Below are 18,079 nucleotides of genomic sequence, written 5' to 3' on the forward strand. Positions count from 1 at the left end.
GGTGACTGCTTAAATCTGAGGTTGGCTGAGGTGACCACATGATAAATGCTAAGGGAGGAGGATTAAATGAGATTATATTACTAAAGCACTCAGAACAGTGGCTGGCATGCAGAGAGTGCTCAGAGCCAGTGCATGCCAGCCACTGTTCTGAGTGCTTTAGTAATATCATCTCATATAATCCTCAGAAATTCCCAAGAATGATGGTGCTATTGTTATCTTTACCATACAAAAGGGGAACCTGAAGATCACAGAGGTTTAGGGACTTGCCCAAAATCCCACAGAGCTTGGATTAAAAATCAGACCACTTGTCTCTTGAGCCTGTGTTCTCAGCCATGTCTGTATGTAATGATGTTTTACTAATTTGGACAAATGACAGTCCCCACCCTACCATTATACAGCAGGGTTGGAGTTCATGAGTTCAATTAGTTTGTTGATGGCAAGTAAAGATGCTACATTATCTGGATGTATCTAGATGTTTTATCTCCCAGACCACTGAGCAGCCACAGTTCCCAAAGGAGTAGCAATTGGTCTGGGAGAGAGGGTTAAGAAGAGAGAGGAAAAATTAATTTCTCTTTCTCCTACATTGTTTCTCTGAGTCCCAGGACATAACTGGTTGAGTATCAACAGGAGTCATGATGACTCACAATGCAGCTGAGAACCCTGTTACCATTTGCAATGACAAGAACTAAACACTAGCCACTACCACCAGGGTTACTCCTGGTTCAGGGCTGAATACAGTCAGTAAGTGGGAGGTGCTGGCCGAGGGGGTAGATATTACTTTGTAATATCTGCTCCCTAGACACTCAGTTATCTTGGCCTCAGAGCTATTCCCTGGCTCATGCAAAATCTGTTAACAGGCCAAGAACACTGTTAAAATATTTTGGTAACTTCTGTGGGAGGAGTTACCAAAATCTGTTAACAGTATTCATTGCATTTCCACAGGTCCACTGGGCAATGATCAGCAATTCTGACTTCAAGATCCAATCACTCAGTGAAAGCTACAAGAGAACTCAGTACAAGGTAGTATTCCCTTTTCTCCCTCAATCTCTACATCCAGCTTTGGTCATGACTGTAATTATCACTTTTATAATACACAATTCATGTAAATGAGGTGTTTAATTGCAGAAATTTGACTGAGAGTACCCATATGTTTCAAGCCATATTCCCTTCCAAGTCTCTGATCTAGAATAACTATACTGTTACCATTAAAGTGTGACCCATATGGGTATTGTCCAGAGGCAAGACATGAATTTTGGCCGAGCGCGGTGGCTCACGCTTGTAATCCCAGCACTTTGGGAGGCTGAGGCGGGTGGATCACGAGGTCAGGAGATCGAGACCACAGTGAAACCCCGTCTCTACTAAAAATACAAAAAATTAGCCGGGCGTGGTGGCGGGCGCCTGTAGTCCCAGCTACTCGGAGAGGCTGAGGCAGGAGAATGGCGTGAACCCGGGAGGCGGAGCTTGCAGTGAGCCGAGATTGTGCCACTGCACTCCAGCCTGGGCGACAGAGCGAGACTCCGTCTCAAAAAAAAAAAAAAAAAAAAAAAAAGACATGAATTTTACAGGCTGATAGAGGGACAATGGTGAGGACAGAGCTTTGTGTTTTTTATAGTGCTGTTTCCCTGAGGAACTAAAATGACTATTATGAGTAGATGTGGCTTGTGTCCACACTGGCTCCCCACTCAGTCTCACATAAGAAGGGAGGAAATTGAGGTACAAGTGCCTGAAAGTGGGACGTTTGTGACCCAAGTCACAAACTCTGTTGTTTGAGTGGCAGGAAAGGCTTAGTCCTCCAGGTTTTCTTCTACCCCAGGTAGAACCATGTAAAGACCCTGAGGCTGTGTTTAGTGTTCCAAACAAATTGGAGAGGGACAAGAATCATTTGCTTGCCTTTCACAGGGATCAAGAGGAGGCATCCTAAATAAGTGGAAAGCTGTGGCTCTGAACCCAAACTAATTGGGTTCACATCCTGGTACTGCCACATACTAGCTATGTGACCTTGTGCCAATTCCATGATTTTCCTGTGCCTGTCTCCTGCCCTAGATAAATGGGAATGACAGTTGCACCCACCTCAAGGTGTTATGAGGCTAGATGAGTTTCTGCATGTCAAGCCCTCAGAGAAGTGCCTGGCAAGCAGACTCCTCAGCTGAGGAGGGTGAGTAATGTTCGTATTGCTGGTGTTGTTATTCTTCTCATTACTGTATTACTGGTAAAACAGAGGATGCCAAGAGCGCCTAAGGGACTAGACAATAGATGTCTTCACCTCTTCACTTTCCCAATGCAAGGAGAACCTCTTAAAGTCACAGACAGGGTTGACAATTTTCCCTGGCTACGTCTGTTCTCTTTCCTTGAACTCCGTTGACAGGTTCACTGTCTATGTTTTTGTGGGTTTTTGGTTTTGGATGACTTCCCTCTGACCACGCTCCTTATGTAATAATTCCTTTGGAAGAAATAGGTGAGACAATGACTGTAGGTCAACTTGCCTTAGCGTTGCCTGTCCATGTCTCAAATCTGTACCTCTGAAGAATCTTGTTTCATTTAAATACCACTGACAGAATTGGCTTGCACACATATTCTCATGCTTTTTTGTGGAAATACACCCAAAAATGATACTTACACAACTGATAGTCCCAATTCCTTTCTTATAGTCCTCCAACTTACATTTCTGTACCAGAACTTCCATCATCACTATGCTGTAAATTCTTCTAGACCTTGTTTTCTGCATTTACTTTTATATATGGCTCCATGAAGAAACAAAAATAGGATGATAAAATGCATAATGTTTTGCAAGTTTCTTTCTTCAATTACCACTTTTTAGAGATATTTTTCATGCCTTTTTAAAAATTATTTATTTATTTATTTATTGAGATGGAGTCTCACTGTGTAGCCCAAGCTGGAGTGCAGTGGTATGATCTTGGCTCACTGCAATCGCCACCTCTTAGGCTCAAGTGATGCATCAGCCTCCCGAATAGCTGGGACTACAGGCACATGTCACCATGTCCAGCTAATTTTTTGTATTTTAGTAGAGATGGGGTTTCACCATTTTTTCCAGGGTGTTCTCAAACGCCTGAGCCCAGGCTATCTGCCTGTCTCGGCCTCCCAAAGTGCTGTCATGCCTTTAAATAGAGAATCCCATCATCTTTTTCAATGGCTGCTTTTTATTTCATATTATTGATATAACAATCTATTAACAATAGGAATTCAGAAAAATTGCCTCTGTCAACCAAGGAAATCACCCAGTTTGACAAAAATGTAAGGTAGACACAAGTTAAACACATAAAAGAAGATATTGTATGCTCCTCTAAGAATAAATTATGAAATAATAGGAATAATATATCCAGTTCACACTGGCCATCAGATACACCTGAATATGATTTTTTTAAATACTGGGAATTATTCATGAAACATTTTTATATGTTTCCTGTTTAACACTATTATACCATTATTTCTAGATCGAAAAATTAATTACTATATCATTTCTGCCACCATTTTAATCTGTGAACTCAGTGCAAGCACAGTCATGAACCTCCATATGAATTTGACATGAAACAAAATGAGCTGATTATTCAATTAAAAGGACAAGAACACATATGGGAATAACCTTGATAGGGAGCTTGACCTATAAGACATGAAAACCTACATGATAGATTTAGAAATTAAAACAGGAATAAAAATTGCCTCAATAAAACAGAGCAGATTCTAGATACAGACCCATGTGTATGACAGAATGAAAGAAATAATATCGTTGGCATTTTAAATCAGATCATGGCCCAAAGCAATCTCTTGTGACTGCTGCTGGTAGCAGAGTGTGTTAGTATGTGTCTGTGTGGGTATGGGTGTGGGTGTGTGGGGGTGATGTGATAGGGATGTGATAGTGGACAGTGAGGAAAAGGCCCCTGGGTCCACTTGGTTATCTGGATTTCATCATTTTTACCAGGCTTTCTTGGTTGTGCTGTCTTTCTGAGGCAACGTGGAGTCTACCAGTCACGGGCAAAGGACTCTCTGAAGTCAGTCCCAGCACATCTGCACCAAATATCAGGAGGAAGGCAGATGAATACTTAAAAGTCCAACATGTCCCCCAACAATGTGCTGAGTTTTTTACTCGGTAGACAACTGGGGAGGCACAGAAATGATGCGGATCTGACAAAGTGGTTGTGGATGCTGACACGAGCAACGCCAGGGTGGAGCTGGCCTTTGCCAAAAAAAATCACGTGACTTACAAGCACATGCCTACACAGAATCTTGGAACATAATTTTTTTTAAAAAGTATTAGAATAAGATTCCTCCCCAGCTTCAGCTATTGAAATAGAGGCTGTGTTTTCATTTCTTTTGGTTTGATATGTTTTTATGCTGATATGGCTTTCTTGAGTTACACTGGACAGGGGATTCTATTCATTCTAAACATTCTGTGCAGGAGCACTCAGACACAGGGGAGATACAAGTCATGCTGCAGATCAGATTTCTTCCACCATAAATCTTTTTTTTTTTTTTTTTTCAAAGCAAGGGAGTACTTAGGTTAGTACCAGGCCATGCAAGGATGCAAGACTCCTCTCCCTAACGATTTTGAAGAGACATCCATCCAGTTCTCCTCTAAAACCTAATTGCTTACCCAGATGAAAAGATATTTGAGAGTAATGAACCCATGAGTTGGGTTGGAGGTTTAGGATACCTTTTTATTCTGATGCTCATGAGAGTACCATTTAGAAACTACAGCATTGTGGATTTTTGGTTCTATTTAATATTAAAAAATTAGAGCACAAGCCATTTTAATATAGGGAACAGCATATTTTCAGATCCTTCTAAAAGCAGTTGTTCTTCTCATTGTCCCCAAAGAAGTAGAATCCCCAGGTGCATTTATCTGTGCCATGTGAAATAAATCTGTTTAGGCCACAGCCAATTGAAGAGAATTCATTTGACTGAAGTGGAACTAGCCCAGAGGATAACAAGACTGTGACATGGCTTCCAGGAAAAAAAAAGCTAAAGGAGTGGGAAATATAGGCATTCACTCTGAGACAAGTGAAATGAGAATTATGTAGGCAATTGGTCACTGAGAAGTGAGAGCTCAAGCTAAAGAGGGGACAGGGATTGCAAAGAGGTCAGAGCCATGGTGGATATGGGCAAGCTTAAGTTAGGAGTAAGATGAAATTAACATAAGGTCAACCATTAAAGCCATCACAAATTCCAAGCATTTCTCTTGTCCTTTCATGTGAGCTGCAAAATAAACCTGCAAGCAGTCCTTCTGTCCCCTTTTCCTCTCCTCCCAAATTCTCTGGGTCCTCACAACCTGTCCAGCACTCCCCAAGGCCTCTTCCTGTCTCTCCATCTCCACCTACATCTAAGGGGCTGTTACCGTCTCTCCCCTTAGCCAGGTTTCTTCCAGATTTGTGTTAGGTAGAAAATTTAACCCCTCTATGTCCTTTTCACCCTCCTCTCTGTCCCTGTCGCCTTCTCTGTCCCTGCTCTGATTCAATATTGCCAAAAAATAGCCACCAGCCTCTCTTCAGAGGATGCAGCTGGCTGTAGGATGAAATGGGGAGGGGTTAGAGACTACAAGGTAGAAGGGCCTCCTGGGTTCACTGTTGGTGGGAACACTGCCTGGACACTCCTGCATCGGTGACTATTTTCCTGCAGTCCAGCATCAAACAGTGGCTGCGAGGAGGAGAAAAGGTGGGGAATGGAGACTGAAAGAGCAGCAGGTAGGCCAAGAAGGAGTCAAACCCATAGGAGCAGAGGCTGATAACAGCCAACCTCCTATACCCCATGGCCACACAACTGAAGAGACAGAAATTAGGATGCATAGTTACACATGGATAAATCTCACCATCATATTGAATAAGAAAACAAGTAGCATAGAAGTGTCCAGCAGTGCTTATGCTATGCTCTGAAGGCTTGTTCCCCACCCCTCCACTTCATATGTTGAAATCCTAAGGTGATAGTGTTAGGAGGTGGGGCCTTTGGGAGGTGATTGGGTCATGAGGGTGGAGCCCTCATGAATAGGATTAGTGCCTTTATAAAGTAGGCCCAAAGGAGCTCATTCATCCCTTCTGCCATGTGAGGAGGTGCTGTTGTATAAACCAGGATGTGAGCCCTCTCCAGGAACTGAATCTGCTGGCATCTTGATCTTGGACTTCCCAGCCTCCAGAACTGGGAGCAATAGACTTTCTTTTTATTATGTTACCCAGTTTATGGTGTTTTGTTATAGCAGCCCAATTGGACTAGGTAAGACAAGTTTGTTACATACAAAGATAGTAAAGATTCAAACTAGTGTAGCAGGATGTTCAACTGGTACTCTATCTAGTCTCAGACTTGGCTGACTTCCTAGAAAAACTGATATCAACTACTCATCATCTCACAGGCAGTTACCTGTCCATCCACAGAGAATTGGTAAATAAGGTAATCACGAACAGTGGAATGAACTCTGATTATTCACCCATGTGAGGGTATGTACACACATGGGAGAATCTGGGTAGGCTGGAGACCAGAAAAGCCCCACTTCACAGAGGTTGTATAGTATGCTAAGTTTACAGAAGGAAAGTACCCTTCACCTCAAACTTACTGGGGAAATTAAGTCTCTAAGTGTTCACTGGGAGGGCTTGATTTGTTGCTCCAGAAGTCAGAATCACAAGTAAAAAATCCAAAAGGGGAGTGACTGGCAGAGAGAGAGGCAGAGAGAGAGAGAGGCAGAGAGAGAGAGAGAAAGAGAAAATTTGGCTGGGATTCTCCTAAGAAGAATATTCTTAAGAGGTCTTAGAGGAGGTTATGTGTAACCCTAACAGAGAAATTCTTGGTGCAGGTGAACCTCAGGACTGGAGGCTGGAGTGTTTTATTCTGTGTCATGGAAATACTCTCTCCTTCCACACCTCCATTTCTGCCTGCTGCCTCTTATTGGCCAAATACATATGCCTGCTGCCTCTCATTGGCCCACTAGTCAGAGGGCAAGGAAGGCCAGGTGATATAGCCTTTATGTGTCAAGTACCTGAGGAACAGAGCAATATAGAGAAGGAAGTAGGATATATCTGATTAAACAAACTGAGAATAACAAAAAATAATCCACCACTTTTCCCACAACCAGCACCCACTGTTGCTTTGAGCAGATGAAGGAACCCTTTGCCTAGCACAGGGTACCACACAAAGTCCCATTAGCCCTTATATTATCATAGGGTGAGGTCACTTTTTATCATAATCCCACTTGAAATCTAAATTGTAAATTGTAACCTTAAGGCTGATGAGACATTTTCCTACACAATATCATGGGATGGACAAAGAACAGATCATCCCACCTACCTTCCTGCAAAACAAATTCTGCCAAAATCTCAAAATATTGGTGGATCTTTACCTGGTGGGGCAACCAAAGTTTTAATTCCCAAAAAAAAAAGTCAGTCTAAAAAATCTCAGTCTTTAGAGGTGATATAATTATGGAATTGCAGCACTTTTACAACGAACATCAGAACTGGACACAGGAGTGCTAGGAGGTACCCCAGTGAATCCCCTCAGTTCCAGAAATAATCATCTTTTCATCTCTATGAAGCAGCAAACTGAAATTCCCCCTTAATAATCCAGTTCACTTACTTATTCAACACCCCTTCTCAGCTATCAGTTTTGCAACCTGAACAGCTTAGAATGGACAGGAAACAATTGGTCATTGTCAGTTTCCAATTTAATGGAACCATGGATATGTTCCATGGGAGAGGCATATTGTCTTGAAGACTTTAACCTGAAAACCACCCAACTGCTATTTTGGCGGGAAGGAAAACAGAAAATCTGTAAATGATTTTTTGGTATAATAGTGGGAGGGGTCACTTTCTACCCCAAGCAACCTATGATGCCATTCCCCCAGGCCAGGTTGGGGTAGAGAGTGACCCTTCCCTGGGCCTGCTCCATAGGACCAGTCATGCCTACACTCATCAGCCTTAGGATGCCTCCAGGCCTCTGGTTTCCTTTGGTTTGTCTAGGGGCTCACAGTCCTAGTCTGATAAGTTCACTTCCTGTGGAGCTTGACCAACATCCGTTGTCCTGTGCCTGAAGAACCAATGCCAAATATACAGGGAGATCCTTGATCATTCCCAAAGGCTCTCAAAGAAAGCAGAACAATGCCCACCACTGCTCGGCCTTCTAGGGGTAGGAAAAGGAACAGGAACAAGAAGTAGGAATGACAGGAAGGGGTGGACCCCCTCTCCCTCCATCTTTTCTCTGGGCTACCCTACTCTCTCTCACTCCACTTCGAGCTAGTGCCAGCTTGAAGGAAAAAAGATGAAGGGGCTCCCTGCTGTGTATGGAGGGGCCTGTGCTCTAGGCGATGATCATAACACACAGCTCCATGATTCCAGTGCAGGGTCTCTGATCATCGCCCAGTGTGTCATGTATATTTATACATGTGCATGCTCACTAATACTATTTCTTCTTAGTGCCAGGGAATCCAGTGCCTGAAATACTTTCCTTTTAACCTCACATTTACCCCCAGGACCACAGTTATGAGGGAGTACATGGCCCAGAGAAGACTGGAGGTCCAGAATCTTTACCTCTTTACCTTCCCTGTATGCTGCTACTCCTGGGCCTCTTAGCAGTGGCAGCACCTTCGAAATTCTCTTCACCCCTAACCTCTGTTTTGACCCCAAGCAATTCTACAAACCCTCCAGTCTCAACTGCTTCAAGGACCTTCTTTTTACTTCCCAGTCTGAGAAAAGAATGTGTGTGAGTAAAGGACCTCATGGGGATTAAAGAACAGGAGGGCAGAATGGCTGGGGCAGTGATGAAAGGTTGAAGTTTGAGAGGAGGTAGATTGGGAGAAGTAGGCAGGGCTAACTTCTCATAGGACCTTGTTATATCTGAGAAGGTTTGGGATCTTCTAAGTTCGATGGAGAGTATTGACTATCCCCTTTCCCTATTCCAGTGTATCACGGGGAGCAGCTCCTGAATGCCCCTTCTCTGGGAGGCACTGCTCTCCTGGCTTGCTCTAGCTCGACCACCAGGACTTACCTAATGCCTCCCTGAAGTTGCCCTCTCACTCCCCTTCTGCCCCTCTAGCCAATTTAGTCTCCAGGGCACTCTCCCTACCTCATAGCTATGGTGACTTAGGATCAACCTTCAAGGCAATTCCAAGGAAATGATGAAGCCATTTACTCTCCTTGGCAGGATGAGTGAGTTGTGTTCTGAGTGTTGGGAGAAGAAAACAGATCAAAAGCTGAGCTTGTGCTTTACCTGCCCTGGCATGGTATATAAAGACTTCACCTCCAAGTCCTGAGCACCCACATATATACACTCATATATAATTGTGCTATATGCATGTCTGTGTGTACGGATGAACCAGTACTTCACAGATATACACAGCTCAATGATCTACCGCAAGTAAAACCTGGAACTGCCATCCAAATAAATAAATACAACTTGCCAGCAACTTTGAAATCTCACACCTGGCCCCTCTTAATCACAATATTCTCCCTCCCTCTTAAAGGTTACCACTATCCTGAATTTTACGGTAATCACCAACTTATTCTTTTTTTGTTTTTGCTTCCCCACCTAAACTCGCATCATTAAATACTATCCTTATGTTTTCTTCATTAAGAAAAAGTAAGCTTTTTGTTATTGTGGTTGCTGTCTGAATATTCCTCTCCCCACATAATTCATATGTTGGAACCTAATAATGTGATAGTATTAAGAAGTGGAGCCTTTGAGAAGAGATTAATTCATGAGGGCTGTACCCTCAGGAATGGGATTAGTGTCCTTTTAAAAGAGGCCTGAGTGAGTCCCCTACCCACTTGTGCCATGTGAAGACGCAGCAAGAAGGCACCATCTATGAAGCAGGGAGTGAAGCCTCTCTAGAGACCAAATCTGCTGGTGCCTTGATTTTGGACTCCCAACCTCCAGAGCTGTCAGCAATAAATTTCTGCTATTTATAAATTATCCAGTCAAAAGTATTTTGTTATAGCAGCCCAAATAGACAAAGACTGTGGTACATAATGTGCAACAACATGTTCAAAGGAAAATGGAATGAAATATCTAACCATATTTGAGGAGTCTGGCTCCTGGCCAAAAACGTTTGCGTGACTTCTTAGGCAGCCCTCACAATCTAGGTGAAAGGCTGCCCTCCTCACATCAGAGGTGGTCCACAGCCAATGCACTGCACTGTCCAAACGGAGCTGCAGTCAAGGGCTCAGCCCCCTACCCAGGCAGCCATCCTCTTACCTATATCTGCATTCCTAGCCCTAGCCCTATTCCTAGCCCACTTATCCGGGGCCTTTAGCCCTGGTGCCTCTGCCTGAACTTCCTTATGGGGAGAGGAAAAGAAATCTTCAAGATACCTTTCTCCATGCTGGCTCAGTACTCAGAACTTTTTCACTCCAGATCTTCCCCTCTCCTTACTCCCAGGTTTGTAAAACCACAGGAGCCTTTGTTCAGGGATCCCTTGACAGTGCTGTGCTGATCCACCTGACCCTTGAGTCAATGCTATTCCATGGGGGAAAAAGGAACAGGATGGAGTTGGCACTTTCTCTGGTTTAGCCTCTTGCTTGTACTATCACAGTGAGTGATTAAAGCCTTGACTGTTGCTTTCATCTTGACTTGCTGTCCTAATAGGTACTCGGACACCTAGCAGCTCACCTCAGCCCTTGACAATGCCAAGAAAAAGAACATTACCATCACCCCCCAGAAACCCCTTGTTCTTTTTCCCCATTTATTTTTCCCTCCCTCCTTCACAGTGGTAGTGAACTACTATCGTAAATTTGAACATTATAGTCTGGTTTCACTAGTTTCTAATGTTTATTTAAATGGACTCATACAGAGATATTTCTTTTGGTCTGACCTCTTTATTCAAAATCAAGTTTGTGAGAGTCATTCACATTCTTGCATGAAGTTTAGTTCATTCATTTTTGTTGCTGTATAGGATTTTATTGTACAAATAGAGCACAGTGGATTTAACCATTCTAATGTTGATGCTCATTTGGGTGTTTCCAGTTTTAGATTTTATAAATAAGGCAGGTATGAATGTCCCTGTATATGTGTTCTGGTGAATGTATATATGTATTTCTGTTGGGTATATACCTAATCATGGAATCGCTGATAAAGTCTTGAGGTCTTTAAGATGCTGCATGTAATATAAGAAAAGCAATCAACAGTCTGGACAGGAGAACTTAGAGAAAAATGTGTTCTTCCAATCCTGCTAACGGCCTGACGCACACTGGATGTCTCTTTCATTGGTAGCTCTCCCACTAGTGACTTCTCACTTTGGTCAGTGTGCTAACCCTTGGGTTTATTAAAAGGCTTCAACAAGGTCAGGCATGGTGGCTCACTCCTATAATCCCAGAGCTTTGGGAGGCCGAGGTGGGAGGATCACTTGAGGCCAGGAGTTCTAGACCAGCTTGGGCAACACAGTGAGATCCCATGTCTACAAAAAAATTTAAAAATTAGCCAAGCATGGTAATCCCAGCTACTCGGGAGGCTGAAGTAGGAGGATTGTTTGAGCACAGGAGTTCTAGTCCAGCCTGGGCAACATAGCAAAAACCCATCTAAAAATAAATAAATAAACAATAAATAAAAAATGTAAATGATGGGGATGATGCTCAATCAGGGCATGGACAAAGCAAGCGCGCACACACACACACACACACACACAGGCATAAACACACAGATGCACAGAAATTACTTAAAATATCTCCCTGCAGGCATTCCACACTGATAGTTCATAATTAAATTCAGTCCTCTGAGTTGAACTCATAATCTACTAAAATGGTGTGATTTCTGTGCTTTACATTCAGTCATTGGCCCAATGTCATTAAGTTGTTAGGGACTTCCACTGATCAGATACCTGCAAAGAAGTCCTTGAAGTTCTTTCCCAAGGACACACAGCTAGTAAGTTGCAGAGGCACGATTGGAACTAGGTGTGTGTTATCTGTAGCCTGAGTGCCCTTAACCCCACAGCAGCTAGAATGACATGGAACTTATCTGCGTGTGGGGGCAGGTAAACAGATATTCATTAAAGGTATGTTGAAAATGAAGATAAGGAAAATAAACTTTTTTCTTGCCATCTAAACAAAATGCTTTTCATATTTTGCTTTATTTTCTTCTTGTCCTTACTTTGTATACACACACATACACACAATGTATATAATTTTTTCTCTCTCAGCTTATAGTCATTACACTAATGTTATTACTTTGTTTTTGTAATCTGTGTTTTTAATTTTATTTGAAAATAAGTGCATTCTTTCTGATTACAAAGCTGGTTTCTTACTGCAGAGACCTTTTAGTTTCATAATTTCATGATGGCACAAAGCAGAGAATAATGAGTGAACTATACTGCCATAATATCAATCATCCAGAGAGAACCAGTCAAATTTTTACTTTTATTCATTTTTTACTTTTAAAAGTATTTGTAAACATTTTTATATATTTCCTTCTACTCAGTTCTCTACATACCTACCCATTTTTCCTGTTATAAAACTGGAATCACGTGAAAACTTTCAATTGTACCTTCTTTTTGCTCAGGACAGAGTCTTGAAGACACCCACATGTAGGTGGCAGGAATGGAGGAGTGTATTAGGTAAATGGTATCAGAGGAGGTAAATATTGGAATCCTAAATGCAAAGAGAATTCTCCAAGCAGTCATCAAATGCTTCTGAGAGGTGAGATGTGAAGGAGAACTTCTAAGAGGAAGTTGCATTCACTACCGAGACATTCCCTTATGTCATTGGAAAGCAGGCCAGTAGGATGAGTGCGTTAGCTCTAGACTCAGGGCAAAGGAGGCAGGGAAGGGTCAGGAAGGAGAGGGAGCAAGGACAGGGTGCGTCTCATGTCAATTTGGTGTGTGAGGTAAGCAGAGAGGAAAGATGATGCAATTTAAGGATTTTGGGGGTTGAGAATCTCTGAGAGGTGGAGGATCTACTGTCATGTGAGAGAGGGATGAGATGCAAGGAGGAGGAAGGTCACTGATGCAGCAGGAGACACAGCTCGCAGGACGGGGAGGGATCAGAGACACAATGAGCAGAGGAGGAAGCAACAGTTATTCCAGTTGGGGGTTGGGTGCATCTGTGGAAAGGTGCACTCAACAGACCTGTTCCTCTCTCAGAGAACATTCCTTCCCCTTCCTGTTCTGCACTGTCTTCTGTCTCCTGGTTTCTGCACAAGACAGACTCAGAATTGTCACTGCAATCTGGGGTAGGGAGGACTCTAGACAGCTGGGGCAGCCTGAGGGCACTGTACACCTGAGGGGGTGTCAGAGGATGGAAGCAGATGGTACCCATCAGTACCAAAGATTCCAAGAAAGCATGCAATTACAAGTACATATTTCTTTTCTTTAACTCAGGTTTTCTTAATTCTGTTTTAGCATGGAGAACTTTCGTCCATATTTGATAAGGTGTTGTAAAACTGCTGTTTCATGAAATTCAGCTAGAGAAATTTCCTAATGTACATGTAAGCATTTTGGCAATACTTGGAAACTCTGCAGATGTTGACACTTTCTAGTAGATCTGGAATTTGAAGTAACAACTGAGCTGATCAGAAATGTGACTCTCTTTATAACTCATCTCAACGTGCTCATAAACTCTCATTTCTACTGATAGAAGAAACTACCAAACCTTGCCACTTTAAGGTGACCAATTCCTTCTGGTTTAAAATATAATCACTTTTAGGCAATTAATTGCTTATTTCATTCTTGATTTCAGTTGTGTAGATTTAAAGTCCAATATCCTTATGAAGGCTGCCCTATCCCTCTCATGTGCCCTTCCCTACTCTCCCTCCTAATCCTTCCCCCTTTTCCTCTTCCTTCACCCCCTCCTCATGCCCCCTTCTCTTCACCTCCCTCCTATTCTTCCTCCTCTACTTCTCCTCCTTGCTTTTCTCCTTCTTGTCCTCCTCTTCCTTCTCTCCCTCTCTCCCTACCCAATCCTCACTTCCTTCTCCTTCAACTCCTCTTCTAACTCTCACTCTTCTTCCCCTCGTCTTCCTCCCCAAGAAATTATCTGGCTACAGATGACTGCAGCAAGGAGGATGGGCCTGTCCCTTTTGCTCCCTCATCTCCCTTGGTCTTTGAGTGTCTGCCATTTTCCCCTGTGTCTTCAACAGATAAGATTGACTCTTTCTGGCCTTTGGCACCCAGATGGTGGTATTGATGGTTTCCATCATGGCCTCTAGTCAGGACAGCTACATACTCTGAACCATTCTCTTTCAAGTCCTGGTCCTTGTCTTGCTGACCAGTCTTCTCAGTGCCTCTGTGGATTCTCTTTCTGGGCCTGCAGCTGGAACTCATTCATGCTACAAATGACCCATAGGGAATCTGACAGCACTGTGGCAGGACCTCTCTTTCCTAAATGCCAGGCTGTCATTTCTGAACTCCTGTTGCTGCCTCTTGTTAGTGTGGGGCACTGAGGGCAGGTCTCACTCCCAGAGCTACCAGTGGGATGTAGGGCAGCATGCCATTATGCTCCAGAATTCCCAACCTTTCATGGTTCCTGTCTCAATACTCCCCACTTCTTTCCCAAGCCTCCCTCCAGGGTCACTGCATACATTTACACATATTGTGCACTCTGCAATTAAAGTAGATTCATTCACATGCAATATATCCTGGAGTTGTGCAGTGTACAGCCTGCCTGACAGTACATATTTACCCTGTGCCCAGCCCCCTCCCTCGCTCCGCCTTGCCCAGCTCTAGAAGAGCCCTACTCCCTCCTAGGGGTCAGATATCAGCACCTATATCTCTCCGAAAGATTTGAGGCTCAGCAAACGTATACTTAAACACAAGTCTAGCTCTAAGAAATTGTGCTCTGAACTTCTCTCCATATATAGCAGTCATTGAAAGAGCTGTGCACAACTTTGGGCACCACAGTACTTAAACAGTGATAGGAAGAATGTGGAGATGGTCCCAATGAAGAGAGACAAGTTCAGAATTAGTGCAAATGCTTTTACAGTTGTGATTCACTTTATGCACTTGATACATGAAAACTGAAGCGTTATTCTTTCTTTTCATGTGTGCTCCAATGTAGAAATTATGTCATACTTAGGTCTTGTTTTATGTTTTCTAGACTTTCCCAAGCTTTTTTCCATGAGGATTTTCCTACATATGGAGCAGCTGGAAAAACTGTTCAGTAAACACCTGTACACCCTCCACCACAATCCAATGATTAGCTTTTGGTCATATTTTATGGGTATCATTTTTAATCTCTACATAATAGTTCATCAAATCAATGCATCTTAATTTTTTGACAATCCCCCCATTTTGGATATATTCCTTGACTCCAAATTCCCAAAATTATAAGTAGTAATGCTTAATGATAATCTCTGAGCACAAAGACCCTCCTTCCTGAATTTTTAAAGCCTGTGACAGCTGATAAGCTAGAATGCTGATGCCAGTACCCCTGAAATTTTAGTCTTTGAGGAAGGGTCTAAAGGGACTAATAGAGAATAGAAATTATAAGTGAATTCAGAAGAATAAGTACCTTGATATTGCTAGGAATCCAAAACTTAGAGCAGGCACAGTCTCCAGGGACTCTGTGAGTGTGTGTTTATGGGGGAGGGGTGTCACTGGATTCTACTTGTTCTGCCCAGGAGTACAGGCGTGAGCCACTGTGCCCAGCCCATGAAATGTTAAAGTGGATTGATCTGCTCACCCATGCTGGAGGGTCCAAAAAACATACGTCTCGTGACTGAGAAACAGATTTGTGGGAGGAGCCCCTGCAGCCCCAAAAAGTTTTGTAATTGCTCTTCTTTATAGGTCAGAAATTCTAGTGGAAACTACTCCCACTGAACTGGTATAATTAAATGCAATGAGGATAGCTGGATTGTGGGGTGGCAGGGGCCAAGTGGGGGCACTTAATTGACAAAGTGTGCATAGTTACTGTAATGGGCAGCAGATTCAATGCAGCAATAAGAATAGTCTGACTCACAGGGACATATGGCATTGATTAGTTGGTCATGGTGTCCCTTGAAGAGAAACATATGGGCAGTCTACTAAATTCTTACTTGATATCTATAAGCGGATGAGTTCTAGATTGAGTGCACAGAAGTCTAACCTGAATCACCAAAATAGTCCTAGCCTTTCGATCAATTCCTAGATTTGAGCCAATTTACAGACCCAGAACCCTATGAATAAAGAAGGACTCCACTGCCAAAAATATACACTGCTAATTTTCTGCAGCTTTCCCCAAAGACATCTATGGCTTTAGGGGTGAATGTGCAGTAGGGAAAACGAAACAATCAAACTTTTCAGGGATTACTGTATATTGCTTCTGAACTAGCACTGATTCCAAAAGCCTCAAAATGTCACTGCAGTTCACCAGTCAGAGTTAACAGTTTATGGTGGTCAGGGGATTGATGGAGTTTTAGTTCAGGTCTGTCTCACAATGGGTCCTCCGGGTCTCTAAACTTATCCTACCGTTATTTCCCCAGTTCCAGAATGTATAATTGGAAGAAAAATACTCAGCAACTGACAGAATCCTCATACTATTTCCCTGATCTGTGGAGTGAGGACTAATGTGGTAGGAAAACTCAAGTGGAAGCCACTAGAACTGTCTTTACCTAGGAAAATAGCAAACCAAGAGCAATACCACACTCCTAGAGAGATTGCAAGAGATTAGTAATACCATCAGTGACTTCAAATATGCAGACATCCCCATTTAACTCACCTGTTTGGCCTATGCAGAAGGCAGATGGATCTTGGAAGATGGTAGTGGGTCACTGTAAACTAAGCCAGGTGATGACTCCAATTGCAGCTGCTGTTCCAGATGTGGTTTCATTTCTTGAGCAAATTAACACATTTCCTGGAACCTAGTATGTACCTCTTGACCTTGAAAATGCTTTTTTTCTCAATAACTGTTAGTAAAGACCACCAGAAGCAATTTACTTTCAGCTGGTAAGACCAGGAATACACCCTCACCATCCTACCTCAGGTGTATTGTATATCAATTTTCCAGCCCTACATCATAGTTTAGTTCACAGGGATCTTGATCACCTTTCTCTTTCACAAGACAACACACTAGTCTATTACATCGATGACATGCTAATTAGACCTAGTGAACACGAAGTAGCAACTACTCTACACTTCAGGGCTCCTCTAAGTATCCATTGGCTCCAGTTTGAAATCTCAGTATCCATTGGCTCAATGACTTTCATGCTGTTTTGTAAGGAAAAGGCTCTTGTGAAAACACTTCTATGCTAGGTCCATGGTGTATGATCTAGGAACCAACCTGCTATCACTTATCATCATGACAGGGCTCGATAGAAAAGAAAAATTATGACAGGAATCTGCGGGTAAACCTTTAATAGAAAACCACAGTCTGTCCCTTTGGACTCAATAAGAGAAAGGGATGGTTTAAACTCCAGGTTTTTATGATGCCATGACCCTGAGTGAATGTGTGTATGTGCTTGCGTGGAGGGTGTGAGGAGAAAGCCCATTTCAGTACACACATGTCCCCCATAGGTCTTCGGTTCCTCCCCCACATTCTCCAGATGCTCCTGTTCCTCTCAATTAGACAAGCTTACTTGGGTGGCCCTGGGGCAATGAACCGAAAGCCTCAGTGCCAAACTGTCTAAGTTCACAATTAACTGAGACCCATCTCTGCAGAGGAGACCAGACTGCTGCCCCTAACCTAACAGCAGCTCACAGTTTCAAGCACTAGCTGTGTGCCAGCAGTGCGATTACCACGGACATACTGCTCTCCCTTTAATCCTCCAAACAACCCCAGAAGGGTCTATTACCCTTTCTGCATTTGACCAATGCAGAAAGTGAAGCCCAGCCACGCAAGAGTCACTTGCCCAAAGTCGCACAGCTAGTAGGGAGCAGAGCCAGGAGTTGAAAGCCCCCTTTGATCTACCTCCAGAGCGGACACTATGACAGCGACACTGCCTCCCCGTGGAAACCAAAAGCAATAGCACACTCTTCACTGCACTGGGGGGAAATCTGGAGGATGAAGGTTCCAGAGAAGACAACAACAACAACAACAACAACAAACAAAAAAAATCACTGGCCCGTGTAAGGTCTACTCAGGGCAATCAAGAAAACCTGAATGGGGAATTAAGACAGCGACATGTCTCAGTCCTCTGGACCCACCAGACCCAGAACCCTGTGAATAAAGGGGAGGCTGGGCCTCCTTGAGGA

At 43.2% G+C, this 18,079-nt stretch overlaps 1 protein-coding gene across 3 annotated transcripts in view; it reads right to left on the minus strand.

Annotated features, from left to right (window-relative positions):
• ZNF75D (zinc finger protein 75D) overlaps positions 1-18,079 on the minus strand; it is a 59,045-nt gene that overhangs the window by 40,157 nt on the left and 809 nt on the right. For 2 of the 3 annotated variants that reach the window (XM_063635022.1, XM_055266952.2), the window contains exon 2: positions 16,608-16,794. The exons of the other annotated variant lie outside the window; for it this stretch is intronic. The gene's annotated coding sequence lies outside the window, so the exon portion shown is untranslated. The remainder of the gene's footprint in view (positions 1-16,607; positions 16,795-18,079) is intronic. 3 annotated transcript variants of the gene reach the window in all.

The sequence above is a fragment of the Symphalangus syndactylus genome, chromosome X (assembly GCF_028878055.3).
Source record: "Symphalangus syndactylus isolate Jambi chromosome X, NHGRI_mSymSyn1-v2.1_pri, whole genome shotgun sequence".
In the NCBI taxonomy this organism is placed as follows: domain Eukaryota; kingdom Metazoa; phylum Chordata; class Mammalia; order Primates; family Hylobatidae; genus Symphalangus; species Symphalangus syndactylus.